This window comes from Polypterus senegalus, chromosome 1 (genome assembly GCF_016835505.1).
Source record: "Polypterus senegalus isolate Bchr_013 chromosome 1, ASM1683550v1, whole genome shotgun sequence".
NCBI lineage: Eukaryota > Metazoa > Chordata > Cladistia > Polypteriformes > Polypteridae > Polypterus > Polypterus senegalus.
The window spans coordinates 32,419,287-32,440,691 of NC_053154.1; the positions used below are offsets into that span (position 1 = coordinate 32,419,287).

The 21,405-nt window shown below is 41.1% G+C and overlaps 1 protein-coding gene across 2 annotated transcripts in view; it reads left to right on the forward strand.

Annotated features, from left to right (window-relative positions):
• The first annotated feature begins 6,127 nt into the window (after window positions 1–6,127).
• The window catches only part of LOC120523946 (leukotriene B4 receptor 1-like), a 52,909-nt gene continuing 37,631 nt past the window's right edge, over window positions 6,128–21,405 (forward strand). For both annotated transcript variants that reach the window (XM_039745692.1, XM_039745683.1), the window contains exon 1: window positions 6,128–6,504. The gene's annotated coding sequence lies outside the window, so the exon portion shown is untranslated. The remainder of the gene's footprint in view (window positions 6,505–21,405) is intronic.

A 21,405-nucleotide genomic window follows, 5' to 3' on the forward strand; every position in this document is an offset into this window, starting at 1 on the left:
TGAGAAGTTCATTGACAGCATGCCAGGGCGAATTCAGAGGTCTTAAAAAAGAAAGACAGGCCAAAACTGCAAATATTGACTCTTTGCATAAACATAATGTAATTATCAATAAAAGCCTTTGAAACTTAAGAAATGTTTGTGATTATACTTCAGTATACCATAGAAACATCTGACAAAAAGATCTAAAAACACTGAAGCAGCAAACTTTGTGAAAATTAACATTTGTGTCATTCTCAAAACTTTTGGCTATTGCTGTACTCTTCAATGGACAGACTCTTGCTAGGGTGACTTGCTGCCTTGCTCCATTGCACTCTGCTCAGTCATCATCTCCATACTTACTGGCAACAGGTAAGCAAGTTCTGAACATTAATGAATGGCATAACTTCATGTCTCCTGAAAAATGTGTTTGGTGTGAAATGAACATGTCATTCATGTTACCTGTGTGGCAAAAGTTGAAAAGCAAACATAAAACTTAAGCTTAACATAATGCTTGCTTAAATTTCACTACTGTCTTCATTCCTGCACTAGTGAACACTTCATAATTTAATCATGCAGTACTTGTCTCATATTGGTAACACTTTAATTTAAATGCTGCAAAAATGCATCTGTTACTCATGTACTCTTAGGTAACAAGACCTTAACAAAGGCTTCTTGTGGTCTTCATACCCCTTAAAAAACATCAGTAGATCGGTTATTCATCTCTGTGCAGTGTGGCATATTGACATGATCGTAAAATGACTTGTTAATATGAAGGAGTCACAGGTCATACACTAAATTTGTAACATCAAGAGAAATGTGTCTCAGTTAAGCCACCTCAGACCTCTCCAAAGTGAAGTTTTGTTAGTAGGTCCCACTGCAGAGATGAAGAAACCCTTTAATGATGCTTCACAGGACCCAAAGGAGTGTTTGTTAAGGTCTTGTTATATAATAGTAAATGTGTAATAGATACATTTGAGCACTGCCTAAAGCGTTACTGGCATTTTTGTAAATATAGTTTATACAGTATAAAAATGTGCTCTTGTGTTTGCTTGGTTACTTTTCATTTGGTCAGCTTGCTTCTTTTTCTCATTTTTTTTTTGTGTGTTGCTTGTTGGTAGCTGGTACGATATGACACAGAGTAGTGTGCCTGCCTCTCAGATCCTGCACCCAGAGATCGAATGCTGTGCTCTGTCTCAGTGGAGTCTGTAAATTCTTCCTGTGTCTGTATGTTTATTCCTCTGAGTACAATAGTTTTCTGCAAATTTAAATGTGATAAAAGGAATTCCATACTAAAGAAAATTTAAAGAAAAAAATACAATCACAGTAAAACCTTGATTATCTGTCAGGTTTTGGGCCTGAGACGGATAAGAGAAAAGATGGATAACTGAACAGCTACTTTAAAAATGAAATACAGTAGATTAGTTTAACGAATAGTCATATTTATTAAAAAAAAAAAACTATATTTACAAAATATAATATAGTATTAACAAAATTAATTATTTTATATAATACTAGTCGCCCCCTCCCGGCTCCGCCTGCTTAGTAATGGAACAGGACAGTGAGGAGGGTCCTTCCTGGCTCCCCATTCCTGATGTCACACTTCCCCCTCTCCTCAGCCCGCAGCCTCTGTCTCGGATTAGTGTAAATATATTGCTTCTGAAAGCGAACTGTGATTCTTAGCATGATGAGAGAAGTCACAAAATCAACCGGAATGAAGCAAATTATAGAAAAAAAACAAACCTAAATCTGTAAAGTAGTTCTCTTGTAAAAAGTGGACAGACATACAGAAAGACAGACAGATGTTGGATTTTATATAGAGAGAGAGCTTGTAATGACCAGCGTAATAAGCAAATACAACTCAGAGGTACTGGGAGTTTTTTTTGTTTTTGTTTTTTCTGTCCCCCCCAGGCCATTGGACCTTACTCTTATTCGATGTTAATTAATTTTGATTCATTTTGTTTTCTTATTGTGTCTTTTATTTTTCTATTCTTTATTATGTAAAGCACTTTGAGCTACTGTTTGTATGAAAATGTGCTATATAAATAAATGTTGTTGTTGTTGTTATTCCACAACAAATGGTGCCCTGTCTTACACTCCATTACATGGGTTACAGAGCGCAACTCCAGAACAATAAAAGAAAGCTTTCCCTTCCAATAATTATCTTCTGTCTGTCTTTTTCTATACTACAAACACTCCTGCTTTTTGTCTCCTGACTTCTTACCCAAACTTTCCTTCCACCACACCTTCCTTTTTCTCCTAACTTGTCCCGTCACTCACATCCTAAGAGGTGCGTCCGCCTCTCACAGAACAGAAGCCCTTCGCCCAGTCCTATCGCTTACAGCATTATGGCCTTTCTGCTCCCACACATTGCATCACAAGCTGCTTGCATGTCACAATGTATTAACAAAACATAATATAATAGAATTTAAAAAGAAAATTACAATACAGAATAACATTAGTGTCAGTGGTTTCCTTTTTGTTGGCATCACACTTTATACTGTTCACTGTTGTTGTTCCTACTACATAAATTGAAGTAGTACTCGAGGCACTTTTGCCATTTTTAAAACGTTTAATAATTAAAACTTTTTTGTGACATTTCCAACTCCACACACATGTTAATCAGCCATAACAATTTATAGTAGTTTAATTATAACAAAAGAGGAAAACTATGAAACGCCATTAAAGCTGAAGATACGTAACTGACACTGTGATTTCAAAATGTGGCATGACATGTGGTGCAGGGGAAAACACTACGCGCTACCAGAAGGGAGAGTTGTTCCAATGTGCAGAGCTCGCAGTGCATCGTTCGTCGGTAGTAACAGGCAGACGCTGACATGCGCAGTGTTTTATTTTTTGCCTCTGATGGTTAATCGAGGTCTTACTGTATATATTTATAAAATAAATGAATAATAATGAAAAGTATGACCAGTAAAGAACATCTCAGAGCCCCAAATGTCAGACACAAATACACTGACACAGTACCAGGTTCAAATAAAATACAGTATTATTTTTATTAAATATTTTATATAGGCTTCTTCTTTTCCACAGTCCAAAATACATAATTCAATGCAATTCCTTCCTGTTCTTCTGTTCTGTGCACTACTCTCAGGTGAGCTTTGCTCAACTTCACTCCCAACTTACTGAGGTGAGGTGGCTCCTGTTATGCTGGAGCTGGAAGTGATTCTGATGTCACAGCATTGAGCAGTGGAAGCACTTCTGGATCAGCCTTTAATTTAGGGAGATCTGCTCTCAGCAGCTCCCTCTGATGGCACCCATGGCACCTAGCAGGGCTGCCCAATGGGGCAACAATTCCCAGGTTGTCCCGTCAGGCATACACATGAGTGAGCCAGTAAAGGGACACTGCCATTGCCACTCCACATTGGAGGAGTACTGTTTGGAGCCCTGATAGGCAGTCTCCCAATTGTCCTTCTGTTCCACCCAGGAAAAGGAGCCCCAACTATACAGTTCAACATATCCATCCTCTTAGAACCACCTTCCACGATTCAAGCCTTCCGGATTTAAATTGTCCATCCATCCCATTCAGGAAGCCAGTTCATCCTTGCTGTCCATGACAACAGTAATGTTAATAGAGCTGGCAAACAAAATATCAAGTATTGCAGTGAATAAGTTGAAAAAAGCACAAATAATGACCAAAGAAATGGAAAGAAAATACAAAATGAAAAGGTTTAAGTGAAAAGGGAGCATCTGCACAAATGTTGCGCTCAGACTTAGAACATTAGAATACTTTCCCACTGGAACAACAACAAAGTGTGCCAGTCATAGTCACCTAATCTACCCACTTTAACATTACGTTAAGCTTTGAAGGTCCCTAAACTTCCACTTTCCACCACATTGCTTTGTAATTTATGTCATGTGTCTGTGGTTTTCTGTGTAAAGAAAAACTTTCTTAACACTTGTGTGAAATGTACCCTTAAGTTTCCAACTTGTGTCCCCATGATTTTGTTGAAGAACTTATTTTACAGTAACAACCTCAATCCAGTTTAATAATTCCTTGCATAATTTCATGTAAACTCTTATTCCCCGTTTGCTTAAACTGAAAAGGTTTAGCTGATTGTATCTTTCCTTGTAGCTCATACATCTTAATCTCAAAATCAGCCTAGTCACTCTCCTCTGGACATTTTCTAGCTCTGTCTATGCTTGTAGCCAGACAACCAAAACTGAACAAAGTACTGCCAGTGCATAATAAAACATATTATCTAAGACAAAAAGTTCCATATACATCATATTAAGTCAACCATAAGGTTTCATAAATTAGATCAAAGGTAAGTAGAAGGAAAAAAAAGGCTCAGATAAGATGCAAAACGTTAAATACTGAAATTAAAGATGCAGGTCTCACACAGGAAGTTTTATCGTACAAGCAAACCTCAAAAGTAAATTTATATCAGAAGTAATAAAATGTAAAAAACAAAAAATGAAGGGGCAGAAAATCAAAAGGTACATCTTAATTGTAGACATGCAAATGTCAGTCAGTCATTACCCAACCCACGATATCCTGTCACAGGGGTCCTCTGGAGCCAATCCCAGCCAGCATAGGGCACAAGGCAGGAACAAATCCCGGGCAGGGCTCCAGCCCACTGCAGGGCACACACACGGGACAATTTAGGATTGCCAATGCACCTAACCTGCATGTCTTTGGGCTGTGGGAGGAAACTCACGCAGACACGGGGAGAACATGCAAACTCCATGCAGGGAGGAGCTGGGAAGCGAACCTGGGTCTCCTTACTGCGCCACCGTGCTGCCCCAAATGGCACTGTGGTAGCCTCAAACAGAGCAGTGCTGATAAATAAAACCTATGAAAACACAGAAGAAGCAGCCGACTTTAATACCCCTAATTTTGTAATTTTTATCATGTTATTAGTCATTCTTTATGCTTTTTCCAACCTATTCAGAATAATAGTTGGTATTTTTGATTTCCAATTGTTATTACACTACAGTTCTTTATTATTTGTTACATTTTCATACCATTATATAATTGCATATTAGTTATTACATTCAGTCCTCAATAGGTTGACTAACAACATTATGTAGATGAATTTAGAAACCTCATTAGTTTTAAGCCTGCATATCTTGAATGCTGTGTTAGGAAATCCCACATACACACAGAGAGAACATGCAGGTATGACACAGCCAATGGCCAGTTGCAATAATGGAACGAAGTATGCCAGCTTACAATATTCAGTTAGGGTTATTTGGAATTTGAACTTCAACACATAAACATGTTCATTTAACTTAAAAATATTCCAAGTAGCCTGCAAATGACAGAAATGATTCCACTTCGCTTGGCTTTGAGGAGGAGGTTGGGATCACACACTGAGCAAGGCCTTAACCTGCAGCATCCAGATGCTCCTACTTGTGGGGAAAACTTGGGGGTTGGTGGCAGGACTGGCACCCCAGACACTTTAATAAACCTCTCAGTGTTCATCCCTACTCGAACTAGTGTGGTGGTGAGTTGTCACCCATTGCACGGCTGCGCTCTTATCCAGTACCGCCGCTCCGAGTACGCAGTCTGCGTAGGGCATCAACTCTCAGGGGGGCACCATCCCAGCTGCTAAAAAAAATCGTTTTTATATAATAATAAATTAACATTACTAATATACATATACAAATAAAAATATAAACTTATATATTGCATTTTACGGTGAACGCAGAGTAGGCTAAGCACACGTGATGCGCCCTCATGTATTTACTTTTATTTGAATAAAGTTCTATTTTGGCCCCTATAGTAGGTGTTTTTTTTATTATTTTATTTTTACTTCCGTAATATTTGGGGGATGGGGCACAAAAGTAAATTTCTGCTTAGGGCACCCATTTGGCCAGCAGCGGCCCTGCTCTTATCATTAATTTGGGATCCTGAGGTGGTTCGGCGTGTGGTGGTAGATAGGGTAACGCCCGGTGTCAGCGCATGCTCCCAATCTCCTCCTCGTCCTACTTAAGATATTTTTCGAAATAGGAATTGTTTTTACAGCAATGAAATGTGAGTTGCGTATGTACGTCAGACGCGCCCAAGACACGAGTGCCCATGCCAGATATGAACAGGGCAAAGCCCGGTTGTAAGTAGCTGACTAGTTTCACTTTCGAAGTACATAACATGTAATAATAAAAATCATTTAGACGATTTTTTTTTTCCAGCCACTGTCACCCATTGACATTATAAGCAAACTACCGATGTGCTCCTTCAAATAACAGCATTGGGATAGGACTTAACTTTCTTCCACTCTTTGTGTCATCACCTTTACCAGGACGAGTCTCCACACGCGCACCCCTCACGTCACTGCAGAAGGATCGGAGATTACAAAATGGTCTTCTCCGAATTTCAAAGAAAAGGCAAAATAAGGCTGTTGGCGCTCTCTTTGACAGAAGTTTGCGGAACCCTTTCCGTTGCGGGCGTACCCGGATGCGGCCGGCGCGAGCAAAGCTGCCCATCCTTTCTTTGCTGCTGAGTGGTCGCGTCGCTTTGCGCGGCTTCCAAGTCTCAATCTGCGTCCCTCACTGGCCGGACTTCAGGTGAGTCGTGAACGCTCACTATGGCAGTTTTCATCCATGCTCGTAATACTGCACCCGCTTTGCAAAAAAACCTGAAACTATGATAACATAAAATAAGTCCAATTTACATTTTTTTTTTTAAAAAATCAGTGTTATACAAGAAGACGAGCGATCGATACGCTGCAGGTTTAAATTCCGTTATAACCAGTGGATACCTTGCTTTGTTTTATTTTTTAAGAGTTTGCACTTTAATTTCTTTAGCTGGCCTTTTGGGGGTTTCTTCAAGTTACACTTGAGGTGCCTGGTCTGCAATCGCAGCGCTGTAAAATCGCCTGTTGCTCCCACTGAAGGGTGACAGACTTGCGTGCTCCCACCTTTAACACTCCGCTTTGAAGTGGGAGGTAATTAAAGGGAAAACAAGCCATGGAGATAAAAGTAAAGATTTCCTGGAAGTAGCCCTTTAGTGACCACTTAGATGGCATTGTTTCCACCGGGCTAATTTATGCCTTTAACAGATCTCAGCTAAATAGGCTTTTGTGTTTGTTCAGTATTATAAAAATGAGAAAGAGCGTTAAGAATGAAGTAAAAAACGGGAGTGTCACGTAGAATTTAAAGTGTGGTTCTGAACTTTACTGGTCAGGTAGTGTTGCATAATTCTAAATATTCTTAAATTATCTTTCTGTCGTATTATATACAGTCGGCTGCCACTATACTAAACTGTTGTCTGAATACTTCATAATTGTCTCAGTTAATGAGGGATGAAGCGTTTTAAAGGACAAGAAAGTCGCACAGTAGCTTGCACTTATGTTCCCAACTTCAAGGATTTCGGACTGATTCCTGCCCAAGTTGCAATCTGTGCGGATTTACTTGTTCTTTCCTTATCACTGTGGGTGCTTACTTACTCTCCCATGTCAGAACTGTTCATATTAGATGACATGTTTTTAAAGTTGACTCATTGTGTAAACAAATGTGACGGAGTGTGAGAATGAGTGTGCCCAGTATAAGGGTAATGTCCTGCCCTATTGCAATAAGGTAGACTTCAGCTTCTTGTGGAGTTAAAATTGGATTATGTGAGGTTAGTAAATGTGTAGATGAAGGATGAGTATGACTGTGTGTAAGTCTGATTGACAATATTATGGCATTACATCCTGGGTTGACTCCTTCCTAATACCCAGTGTTGTCAAGATTGATGCTAGCTTTGCGTAAGCGTAATTAGAAAATAGAATGAATGAAGCCCTCAATTATAAATTACTGAATGTCTCAATTGTACGAACTCAATCCCACCTGTCTAACTGACATAAGCTGTTGGGTTATTGTAAATCACTCTTCATTTATGGTGATCAGTTTTATAACCTTGTCCAGTAACTTTCCAAAGAGCCCCCCAGACTAATGTTACTCGATTTCGTTGACCGCTTTTGTAAATCGGTTTGCATAAAAGTGTGTTCTAAGCAAATGTAAAATTTTGAATTTACATAATGGGCGGTGTGGTGGCACAGTGGGTAGCGCTGCCGCCTCACAGTTAAGAGACTTCCTGGGTCCTCCCTGCATGGAGTTTGCATGTTCTCCCCATGTCTGTGTGGGTTTCTTCCGGGTACTCCGGTTTCCTCCAACAGTCCAAAGACATGCAGGTTAGGTGAATTGGCGATTGTAAATTGTCCCAAGTGTGTGCTTGGTGTGTGGTTGTATGTGTGTGTGTGTGTGCTCTGCGGTGGGCTGGCACCCTGCCTGGGGTTTGTTTCCTGCCTTGCGCCCTGTGTTGGTTGGGATTGGCTCCAGCAGACCCCCGTGACCCTGTAGTTAGGATATAACGGGTTGGATAGTGGATGGTTGGAAAATGTAGTTTATTACCACAGGGCTGTGCAGCCTTGCAGGGATTGCGGAAGACTGGGTAGGGTGTCAGTCTATTAACAGCACTTTCAGGCAGATGGAACCAAATTCGGCTCCATCTAACCTAACTACATGTCTTTGAGATGTAGGAGAAAAATCAGTAAGATACAGGCAGAGCATACACATTTCTGAGACAGCGATTAGGCCAAGATTTGAACCAAGTCTCCTGTAACTGTGAAGAAGCACTGCAAACCACTACACCACCATGCCACCCCACACTTGGTGCCAGAGTGATTCCTCAGAGCGATGCCATAGAGGAACCTTTTGGGAACCACAAATGGTTCCTGTACATCAGACCCATCCACATAAAAGTTCTAGAAAGAACCTTCATTTATTTAGATCTGTAACAGTCTCCTTCCAAGAAACAACCATGACTAGATGGTGACAGATTTGTGTAGTACCATTGACTCGTTGATTTTAGGAAGTCTCTTGCTCTTGCATGTATGTAACAAAAGGCTAACTCTGTGTTTTCGTAATCTGTTAGTGCCCTGCTAGTTAGTCTACCATAAATTAAAGATTTCAGTTTTTTCTACATATCGGGAAGTTTTTCAAAGTATAAAGAACTAACTTTATATGCAAAGAACTCTTCCCATAAAGTGACGGTCCTTTGTCAAACAATATTTCTACGAGGAACCACACAACCCAGTAAAGAACCATAAAGTGCCATTAAAGCACCAGTAGTTTTAAGAGTGCAGTATTGAAATATAGAACACACTACAAAGCCCAGCTACAGTTGTTAGAAAGTAAATCCTATTGTGAAGACAGCAGCTGAAAGATTATTAAAAATCTGTTTGAAAAGACAATATGTTAAGTTTCAGACTAGAAGGTAAAGTTATTATATGTTGACTATGAAAACTATCAGCCACAGTGCTCTCAAGGACAAAATGCAGAAATCAGTGAGTTTGAAGATCAACAATTAGTTATACCATTAATTAAAAGACAGATACTGCTGGGCTGCAGTTTCAAATGATGTTTTTCTGTCTGCTCAGACAAGTCTGTGTCTTTTTGTGGACTCATTATCTTATTAGTAATTTCTAAAGTCTGTCTTCTTTTATCTACTTGTGAAACTGCTCTGCACCCACCCTCAGGGAACTGCGCTATACGAAAATACACCAAGCTGAACTGAATTGAATTTTAGATGTCTCTAAACCAGGGGATCCCAAAGCCTTGCCTGGACAGTGGCTGTAATTTTGGTTTTTGTTATTCGTGGCTTTCAAAATCTCTGAAACACCAATTGAACTAATATCAACAAATGACTATGTATTTAACCAAATAGCCCATTCATGAGAGCTTCATGAAGTAAACAGTGTCAGTTCCTGGCAATAATTTTACTTTGGCTTAGTCAGGGGCAATGCTCCAAAGATGAAGTCACCTCATTGGTATAACAATAGGTTATTTTTTTTAAATATAATGTTACCTTGTCTTTCAGTCCTTGGCAAAACGTCAATATAAAGAGCTAAAACAAACAAAAAAAAAACAGTTTCTGTGAATCTGAAAACAGGCATAGAACCTGTGTCTCCAAAGATTGTGCTGCTGAGCTTAGCACTGTACGTTCAGCTCAGCAACAGAAATGTAATGATTTCTGAAATACCGAGACAGATTATTTAAACTGGTTGGAAGAATAATGTAATCGCCTGAGCACATATCTCAGGAAATCTATCTTTTTGGATGCTTCCACCATTTTCTGCTTTTGCCTGCTGGTAGCGCATGTGTGAGAAGCTGACACATACACAGGCACCACAGACACTCACAGACAGTGAAACTCCTTAACTTACCGGTTTACGTGGCCACATCACCGGTTCACACCTCTGTTTCTCAGAAACCAGTATTTCGCCTTTTCTAACCATAATTAGGAAACAAATGACATTATTAAAACTTATTGGTTTCTGTGAATAGCCGAACAGTTAAAGGGAACGTAAACACACTGAGTGCATTGGTCAGCACTTCTGCTTCTCCCTTATAGGAGGCTGGGGGTTGAAACCTTGGTCATTCAATGTCTTGCTTTGCTTTGCATGTACTCCCTGTGTCTAGAATCCAGTTTACCTCTACATCCCACAGACACATTTATTGGAACTCTAAACTGGCCATGTGTCAGTATGTGTGTGACTGTGCCTTGTGATGGACTGATATGATAAAATCTGTTGTCCATGACCCAGAAAATTAGGCATCTGACCCGTACATTGGTGTTACTTGAGTGGCATTATCCCTGATTCTCATCTTTCTTTCTTGTGGGTGATAAGCTCACCTAATACCCCCCTCTCAGTTGTTTTGAGTGGGTCTCTCAGATCACTAGGCTTCCTTGTTGAACACCACCCTCTAGTTTGGCTCTACAAGTGAGTGTCAGTATCTCTCTTCAATTAAATTCAGTTCTAAGAATCACAAAAGCCCCTCCAAAACAACAAGGTAACATACCTAGGAGTCTATCGAAATCTGCCATTCATAAATGCATTTTCAGCAACACAAGAATAAAAGTCTAAAATGCATACTTGTCTCATAAGAGTGTGGATACTTTTCACATAAGATATTTAACTTTCTCATGCCTGTCTAAACCAAGTCAGGGTCACAGGGACCTGAACTTTATTCAGGAAGATCAGAAACAAGGCAGCCATTGCTCACACAGTCTGCTCATGCAACATGCGATGTGGTCAATTTAGAATCAGCAGTCGACCCAGAAGACATGTAAGGGGAAACAGACATGGAGAGAACATTCAAGCTCCACATTTCAGCAGCTTGAACCCAGAATGCTGCACCATATTCATATAGCTGCCTGTTCTGATACTGTAGACAAACACACTTCTGTTTGTAATTCATTCTTGCATATGTCATGTTTTATTTTTATTTTTTATTACTTATTCTTGAACAGTTCAAACAAATAAAAGAATTTGAACAAAGGGTATTTGGGGGCCTTGCATTTTATCATTGTTTGCCTTTGCCCCACTGTGATAAGTATGGTGACTAACAGATTAGAAAATAGATTAAATTGCTATGAAAGAATAATCTGGTTCATAATCATTTGTCTGAAAACTTTTTCTTCATTTTTTAATTATGCTCAGAGTTTGGAAACTGCATTTGCATCCTATTTTATGATTACCTTTTTATTGAAAACTTCAAAGGTAACATTTTAGTTTAGTCTGGCAAAAATGCATCTACAAGTATTACTTATATACTGTTATGTAATAAGACCTGAAGGAAGGCTTCTTTTGGTTTTAATAATGCCTATAAAACTTTAATAGTGATTATCATCTCTGTGCTGTGAGGTCTGCTAAGAGCATGTGATACGCCGATGAAATCACTTGTGAAGTTGAAGGATTCAATTGCAGTTTTTCATTTATGCTACCTCTGACCATTTGAAGTGAAAGTGAAGATATTTTAGTAAGCCACATTAATGAAGCCTTTTTAGTGTTATTAAGAGTAAAAAAGGTCTTTGTGAAGGCTGTGTAATGCATAACAGTATATGCAATTGTTAAACTGCTGAATTTTTTCATTCTGCATTTCACATTCTCTTTGAAATACTAGCATTGAGGACTTTTAGCTGACCAGTTATTCACAGAAGTGTGTCAAGAAAACACAAACTGAGGCTCCTTTATACCAAAGGCCTGTCTAGCGGCTCACTGCAGCTCTCACTGCTCGCTTATCATTAGCCAAGTCAGAGGTTTTCTTTCTTTTTACTAATTCTAGTGTGTATTTCAGAAAGGTTGTTGTTATCTGTTATAATATTAATTTACTTATTTATTTACTAAACTTCTTTTAAAAGCTAAATTTCCTTCGAGGACAAATATAGGGCTATCTATCTATCTATCTATCTATCTATCTATCTATCTATCTATCTATCTATGATCAACATTTTCAGTTTTACTGTTTTTATTAAAATGATAAATGAGATGTTTCCACCCCCCAAAAAAAAGTCTACTTTAAAGCTAGTTTATTTCTAAATCTATATTTAAAAGATTTATTATTCTCTAGAAGCAAACCCTGATGAGTCATTTCTGTAAGTTAATTCCTTTTAGTCACATTTGATTCATTCATCACTTTTTTTCATTCTCTATAAAAAAAGGGTTTATTTGCTGGCCATCTGCTTTTCAGGTCATCTGTTTCTTCCGAGAGAGACCACAGCTGACAACCAAATGAATTCCGGGTCTTTATTATAGTATTGCATTGTTGGGAAGCCAAAATCAAATTTTTCTTCTATGTCAGTTTTTTTTTTTTGATCTTTCTAGTGATTTTTAATCCTTTATTCACTACATACAGTTTCTTATATTAGGAATTGGTCATTTTTTTACATACCCCAACTCACTCTCCAGAGGGTTTTAGGGTCAGAGCACAGGGTCAGCTATTTGTACAGCACCCCTGGAACAATTGCTGGTTAAAGGCCTTGCTCAAGAGCCCAATGGAGTAGCATTCCTTCTGTCTCTGCCACGATCTGAACCGGCACCCTTTGAGTTACCAGCCCAGATCATTTAGTCACAGAGCTATCACTTTTTCAGTAGTGATTTTTAATGAAAAATGTTTTTCTAAAACCTTATTTCATTGGCTTTGGAGTAGGGTGGCACAGTGGATAGCCCTGCTCCCTCATCGTTCCAGCGGGCTTGTTCAAATCCCATACCAGGTCACTGTTTATACATTCTTCTCCATGTCTGTGTGGATTTTCTTAGCGTGTACAGGACAGCAAGCAATGCTAACAGGGGAGACCTAAAAATGCATTCTCTCTTGGATGTGATCAGAAGAGACCATCTGCACCATGATCAACTAGGGCGCAGGGTATTTAAATTGTTGCCATTGCACATTAGTTAGCCAACACTAAATGAGTTATCTCCGATCTGATGGTGTTTTACATCCTTTTGTGGGGCTGATCATGTAGCAGCCATTTTGGTGAAAAAGTCTCAAAATATCTTTAATCATGCCTTGACTATGGATGGGTGACATCTCTGTTTTTAGTGTGTAAATTTGGTTTTGATGTTAACTACAGTATTTTTCCTGTGTTTTCTTTTATCATATGTCCTGAAAATAATCCATTAGTCACTTTCCTTTTGTCTAAACCTTAAGTGGTTTTTTAAGCACACAGTACAATACAGTATATGTAGTAGGCTTTTTTAAACAGATAAGAGTAAAGGAATAAAATGGACTACTGTATATAATTGACACATGCAAAGCAATGTGACAACTTTATTTTGAAGAAACAACAAATTCATATTTATCTGTCCACATTCAAATTGTACAGTCTTCAGGTTAAGAGAGCCGGAGCCTATGTCTGCAGCCCTCTCACAACTCCAGGAGCTCAAGTTTGAATCCCCATCTGTCAGCTACCTTCTCTCAATTGAGTCGGCTCAGTGTCCTCATACAGATGTACAGACTCAATAAAGCAATAAAAATACATTTCAAAGATCCATAAACACAGGATAAAATATAATTATCCTGCTAGCTGAAAATCCTCCTAGTACATTTTCAGCCAGCTGACAATAGAAGAGGGGAAAACTCTAGTAAGTGGAAAGATGTACAGTCGTGGGGTCATTTTTGTAGCTTGGCTGATATAAACTGATTGGCTGCCTTCCCAGGATCACAGAGTAATATTTCTCTCTCTGTTGACTGTAACTATTGTACGAGGTGATGTTTCAAAACTGCTGCTAAAGGATCCTAACCATTCTGATTTCTTTATCCATGGCTAGGAATAATAATAATAATAATTCTTTGCATTTATATAGCGCTTTTCTCACTACTCAAAGCACTCAGCAGTTGCAGGTTAAGGGCCTTGCTCAAGGGCCCAACAGAGCAGAGTCCCTTTTGGCATTTACGGGATTCGAACCGACAATCTTCTGATTGCAGTGCAGATCCCTAGCCTCAGAGCCACCACTAACAGCTTAGTTCAGAAAGCAGAGACTTAAAAGTGCCAGAGCATGATGCTAAAAAGGAAAAAAATCTAATTATAACAATGATTGTAATATAAGTGATTATATAAATGTATAATAATCAGTCATGATTGACTCATGAATGTTATTACAATAGTAAGAGTCTAGTAAGGGTTAGTAGTGAGTCTTCAGCCTGGTCTTAAACAGGTCACCCTTAATGTAGGAGACAGATCATTCCCGAATTTAGGGGTCCAGCAGCATTAAGATACACCTTGTACAGAAGTTTTATTTATCATTAGAATTTTTGCAACACTTGGAATCTTGTGATTGTAATACACACTCACATATGCATGCATTTGTAAGGACTTACTGTAAGTATATGAGGCCAAAAAGCTTCTTTTATTTATAAGAATTTTGAAATCAGCCCTAAACCTGTCAAGGTGTTAAGGCAGAAATCTAAGAACAAGATATCTCAACAAGTTGTACTGTCGCAACAAATCTCCTTAAAGAATAAGTGTTCACATTTCAACAAAATTTGTCCATGTGGTGTCAATTTGTTTCTTTAGGACAGACAGCAAAATATAGCTGTAACACGCATTATATGTGTATGTACCTTAAAAATCATTAGGTCTTACTGTTAAGTAGAGCTGAATTTCATCCTAAATAAAAAGGAAAGAGAGCTTCTGACAATGTTAGTTAATGGTAGCATATAGAAAGAAAACTGTAATAGTTCCTGAACTGACTTTGGAGGGTTTGACTTCTAATAGCAATAGTAATAATTAGTAGTTAGCAGTAGAAGAGGTCGTAATAGTTGATGTATTGCCATGTGAGCAGAATACAATGGAATTCTTACTTGCATACCCAAAGCAACATGCAACACATCACCATGCTTTTTTTCCATTTTGTCACGGTACATAAAATATTCAACATCACACAGATGAGCCCCTAAAGAGTTTTTTTGATTTCTAAAACACCTGTGTTTCTTATTCCACGTCAATGCATTATATGTGTTGTACTTCTAGGAGATTGCCCGTTGGATGTCAGCTTGCACGTGCACACAAGTAACCCCCTACAACTTAAGACAAAATCGATATGAAACTTGCTTGTCAGGGGAAAGTGAACAGAGTTTCAGGGAATGTCAAATTGCACAAATGGTAATCACTGGGGCACACTGTATGTAAATTATGTAAATGAAGTCTGCAACTTAAAATTGCTGGAAAAAGTGTGCAACATGACATGGTTAAATTCTTGGTTTCATTTTAAAATTTACCCTGGTTCTTTTATTAGGTTGAAATTACTAATAACATCGATGGAAGGAGTTGTACAGTTAGAGCTCACTTTTCTGTCTGTTATTTTATCCAGATAATAATTGAAATAATAATAAATTCACACCTTCTTCAGATACAGTAGGTAGGTTTTTATGACAGTTTAGTATTCTTATTTGTCAAATTACCAGCAGCTTGTTGTTCCAACATTCATCTAAATCCATCCATCCATTTCCAAACGTACTTATCCTGAACAGGGTCGCAGGGAAGCTGAAGCCTAACCAATATTCATTTTTTTAGTTCGGAATAGTAATAAGAGTAGGTCTGTGTAGTCTGCATATTTCACTTATAATTTTTTTGTTTCGTAGGTACTCTATTTTTTTTTTTTCCATTTCCCAAAGATGTTTCTTAATTTGGAATCTCTGAATTGGCCCAGTATGAGTTTGAGTGCCCTGAGATAGATGATGTCCTGTCCAGTGTTGGTTCCCTTACTGCACCAGAAGGCTTTGGGCTCCACTTTCTGCAAAAACAAATGAATGAACATGCATTTGTTATATCCTTTAATTGATGATATATTAAACTGGTAGTCTTAAATCAAATCTGATGGCAAGTTTCCAGTGGAATGTGTCAAATAATCAACCATATTTGCTAACAGCCACATTATTTACAGATAACTACAGTGGCCCTGAAGTGCAATGTGTAAAATCAAATTAAATTGTGGAAAAGCAAATTATGGAACCATTGAAAAACAAGAAAATGCAAAAGCAAATTGGAAATTCAAAAATAAATCCAAAAACACTAAAACAAGTTGAATACACAAAAATAAATGAGAAAATGCAAAAAAAAAACAAAACAAAAAAACAAAATTGGAAACGCAAAAATAAATCAGAAAATGAAAACAAATCCAATAAAAGCAAATATAAGCAGCACATAAACAAATGCACAGACAAATAGGGGAGCATGAAAACAGAAAGAGCACTGCATAACCCAAATTGAAGCAGAAAAAACCCAATAGAGTCTTCTCGAAGTAACAGTGAAAGCTAAACGTACATCACGATTCAGTCCCAGCTTTTCAACGAGTAGTATGGTGGAAATGAGAATGCTGAAAAGTAATAGAGATCTCTTATCTCTTTTATGTACTTTGGCAGAAGAGATAGTGTTACAATAGCTTAGAGCACTCTCTGGGTTTCTGTCCAGTAGAAATCTGACATGTCTTCTGCAAGCATAGCAGAACTAATCTGATGCTTTGATATCAGATATTATAGTTTGGTCTAAATTCAGCCAACTAATAAATTGCATTCAAATTATTTATTGCCGCATGTCTTACAGATGATTGCTTTTGGCCAGCTATGTTAGTCCTGCAAACACCCTGGTGTCGTATGAATTGTTGCTTGCCACTTCACTCTCAGCATTATGTTATGGTTTTCTAACAGTCAGTATAGGACTGAAAAACTTGTGTGTGTAAAACTTTAAATCATTAAAAATACCTAACTAGACAGGAGACAATTGGCATCATTGCTTGCACCACACCACCCAATAAGACCCCATAATTAATTAATTCTTTTTTTCTTTTTACTTTAACCTCTGGCTTTTCCAGCATACATCGTAGCATTTTAAAAGAATGACCAAACTAATTTATGTGATTTAACTAAACACTGTCATACATTAAAAGGAGTGTCTGGCTCTTTTCATACCCACTTTCTAAATATGGTGATATCAAATAAAGAAATTGAAATGTGACTTAAGTATAGTGCAAATTTCCTGAATCACACTGGATCTGGGACCGAAATGATCAAAATTGTTGAAAAATAATAGACAGTAATGGCAGTGTGTATGAATGGCAGAATGTAAGATGGACACGCTCCTCCAGTGGACGTGCTCTGTCCGAAGTACCCTGAGAAGCTGTCTATAAAAGCGGCCCTGTGAGTAGTGGGTAAAAGGGGGCACAGACACAGCACTTTTAATCTCGTGTCTTCTGACAACTGAAGCTCATCGGTTTTGATGCTTGACCTCCGGTGAGCGTCATATGTGGACCCTAGCCTTGGGTCAGCTCACGGGGGAAAGTGTGGCATATGGGCCGCCTCTGAGCCTTTGTGAGTGAAGTGAGATACAGTTGGGTGGTGTGTATGAGCTGAGGAAGCTAACAATGCTACTTTTTAGGGCCACATCCCAGCAGTCTGGCTTAAAGCACTGATTCCATTTCTCCTTCTCTCTCACCCTCAAGTAGTTAAAATACATTTTTGGTCCACACCTAATACTACAGGGCAGCACGGTGGCACAGTGGTAGCACTGCTGCCTCACAATAAGGAGACTTGGGTTCACTTCCCAGGTCCCCCCGCGTGGAGTTTGCATGTTCTCCCCATGTCTGTGTGGGTTTCCTCAGGTTAGGTGCATTGGCGGTCCTAAATTATCCCTAGTGTGTGTTTGGTGTGTGGGTGTGTGACCTGCAGTGGGCTGGCGCCCTGCCCAGGGATTTGTTTCCTGCCTTGCGCCCTGTGCTGGCTGGGATCGACTCCAGCAGACCCTATAGACCCAGTGTTAGGATATAGCGGGTTGGGAAATGACTGACTGACTGATCTAATACTTACAACAATGTTGACGTGAAAGTTAATTATACTTGGAACAGAACTATCATACAAACAGTACATTTCACATCTTAAGTAATACATGTCAGTAGTGTGTATACTAGTGCAATAAGAATAATGCTAATATCAACTGTTTTTCAGCATGGAATGCTTTCGACTTTAAGTTTTAGCTTCACTGCCTGTTAAAAATACAGAATATGTTTGTAATACTTTAAACACTGCTCTGGCAGAGAGTTCTCAACATTATACAAATGTTATATTTTCTGCCAAAGTTCATAAAAACACCTAAAAAAAGATAAATGGCGCTTTTCCACTGCATAGTACGGCACGACACGGTTCATTTCAGCTCACTTTTGGAGGGTTTTCCACTGGGAACAGTACCTGGTACCTGGTCCTTTTTTTAGTACCACCTCAGCCGAGGTTCCAAGCGCGCCGAACCGTTACCAAAACGTGGCGTGTAAACTCTGCTGGTCACTGATTGGCCGGAGAAAATCGTCATTACTGCGTCACTGAACTTGCGACATGAGACACAACAGACCCGCTAGATTTTTAGCACAGCCAGCGAAGGTTCGCACGCACCATTTTGTTTTAACCAAAAATGGCTGTTTCGTGGTCTGTTGAGGAAGTACAGACGTTCCTCGTTGGTAGCCGAGGAGCAGATCCAGCGAGAGCTGGATGGGGCGACGCGGAATGAAAAAGTTTTTCAGGAGGTCGCTTGTGGCGCGTTTACGATGATGTCACGGCAGTAGAGGCGGCGCAACTATAACGACACGTGAATAATCCCGCCCACTCTAAAGCGGTACTAAACTGCAGTCGAAACGCAAACCGAGCCGAACTGAGCCGAACCAAGGTGAGCTGTACTGAACCGTGCTGTGCCGTACTATGCAGTGGAAAAGCGCCTAAAGAGATCTCTTTTACCTTCTAGTGTTCTCGCTTCTGCCACACCATCCATCCATCCATCCATCCTCTTCCGCTTATCCGAGGTCGGGTCGCGGGGGCAGCAGCTTAAGCAGAGAGGCCCAGACTTCCCTCTCCCCGCCACTTCTTCCAGCTCTTCGGGAGAATCCCAAAGGCGTTCCCAGGCCAGCCGGGAGACATAGTCCCTCCAGCGTGTCCTGGGTCTTCCCCGGGCCTCCTCCCGTTGGACGTGCCGGAACACCTCACCAGGGAGGCGTCCAGGAGGCATCCTGATCAGATGCCCGAGCCACCTCATCTGACTCCTCTCGATGCGGAGGAGCAGTGGCTCTACTCTGAGCCCCTCCCGGATGACTGAGCTTCTCACCCTATCTTTAAGGGAAAGCCCAGACACCCTGCGGAGGAAACTCATTTCAGCCGCTTGTATTCGCGATCTCGTTCTTTCGGTCACTACCCATAGCTCATGACCATAGGTGAGGGTAGGAGCGTAGATCGACTGGTAAATTGAGAGCTTTGCCTTACGGCTCAGCTCCTTTTTCACCACGACAGACCGATGCAGAGCCCGCATCACTGCGGATGCCGCACCGATCCGCCTGTCAATCTCTTCCCTCACTCGTGAACAAGACCCCGAGATACTTGAACTCCTCCACTTGGGGCAGGATCTCTCCCCAACCCAGAGAGGGCACTCCACCCTTTTCCGCTGAGGACCATGCTCGGATTTGGAGGTGCTGATTCTCATCCCAGCCGCTTCACACTCAGCTGCGAACCGATCCAGAGAGAGCTGAAGATCACGGCCTGATGAAGCAAACAGGACAACATCATCTGCAAAAGCAGTGACCCAATCCTGAGTCCACCAAACCGACCCCTTCAACACCCTGGCTGCGCCTAGAAATTCTGTCCATAAAAGTTATGAACAGAATCGGTGACAAAGGGCAGCCCTGGCGGAGTCCAACTCTCACTGGAAACGGGCTCGACTTACTGCGGCAATGCGGACCAAGCTCTGACACCGGTTGTACAGAGACCGAACAGCTCTTATCAGGGGTCCGTACCCCATACTCCCGAGCACCCCCACAGGATTCCCGAGGGACACGGTCGAATGCCTTTTCCAAGTCCACAAAACACATGTAGACCGGTCGGGCAAACTCCCATGCACCCTCCAGGACTCTGCTAAGGGTGAAGAGCTGGTCCACTGTTCCGCGACCAGGACGAAAACCACACTGTTCCTCCTGAATCCGAGGTTCGACTATCCGACGGACCCTCCTCTCCAGAACCCCCAATAGACTTTTCCAGGGAGGCTGAGGAGTGTGATCCCTCTATAGTTGGAACACACCCTCCGTCCCCTTTTAAAGAGGGGACCACCACCCCGGTCTGCCAATCCAGAGGCACTGTCCCGATGTCCATGCGATGTTGCAGAGACGTGTCAACCAAGACAGTCCTACAACATCCAGAGCCTTAAGGAACTCGGTATCTCATCCACCCCGGGCCCTGCCACCAAGGAGTTTTTTGACCACCTCGGTGACTTCAGTCCCAGAGATGGGAGAGCCCACCTCAGAGTCCCCAGGCTCTGCTTCCTCATTGGAAGGCATGTTAGTGGGATTGAGGAGGTCTTGAAGTACTCCTCCCACCGACCCACAACGCCCGAAGTCGAGGTCAGCAGCGCACCATCCCCACCATATACGGTGTTGACACTGCACTGCTTCCCTCCTGAGACGCCGGACGGTGGACCAGAATCTCCTCGAAGCCGTCCAAAGTCGCTCTCCATGGCCTCTCCAAACTCCTCCCATGCCCGAGTTTTTGCCTCAGCAACAACGAAGCCGCGTTCCGCTTGCCCTGCCGGTACCTATCAGCTGCCTCCAGAGACCCACAGGACAAAAAAGTCCTATAGGACTCCTTCTTCAGCTTGACGGCATCCCTCACGCGGTGTCCACCAACGGGTTCGGGATTGCCGCCACGACAGGCACCACCACCTTGCGGCCACAGCTCCGTCAGCCGCCTCAACAATAGAGGCACGGAACATGGCCCATTCGACTCAATGTCCCCACCTCCCTCGGGACGGGTTGAAGTTCTGCCGGAGGTGGGAGTTGAAGCTACTTCTGACAGGGGACTCTGCCAGCCGTTCCCAGCAGACCCTCACAACACGCTTGGGCCTACCAGGTCTGACCGCATCTTCCCCACCATCGGCCAACTCACCACCAGGTGGTGATCAGTTGACAGCTCCGCCCCTCTCTTCACCCGAGTGTCCAAGACATATGGCCGCAAGTCCGGCGACACGACCACAAAGTCGATCATCAACCTGAGGCCTAGGGTGTCCTGGTGCCAAGTGCACATATGAACACCCTTATGCTTGAACATGGTGTTCGTTATGGACAATCCATGACGAGCACAGAAGTCCAATAACAAAACACCCTCGGGTTCAGATCGGGGCCA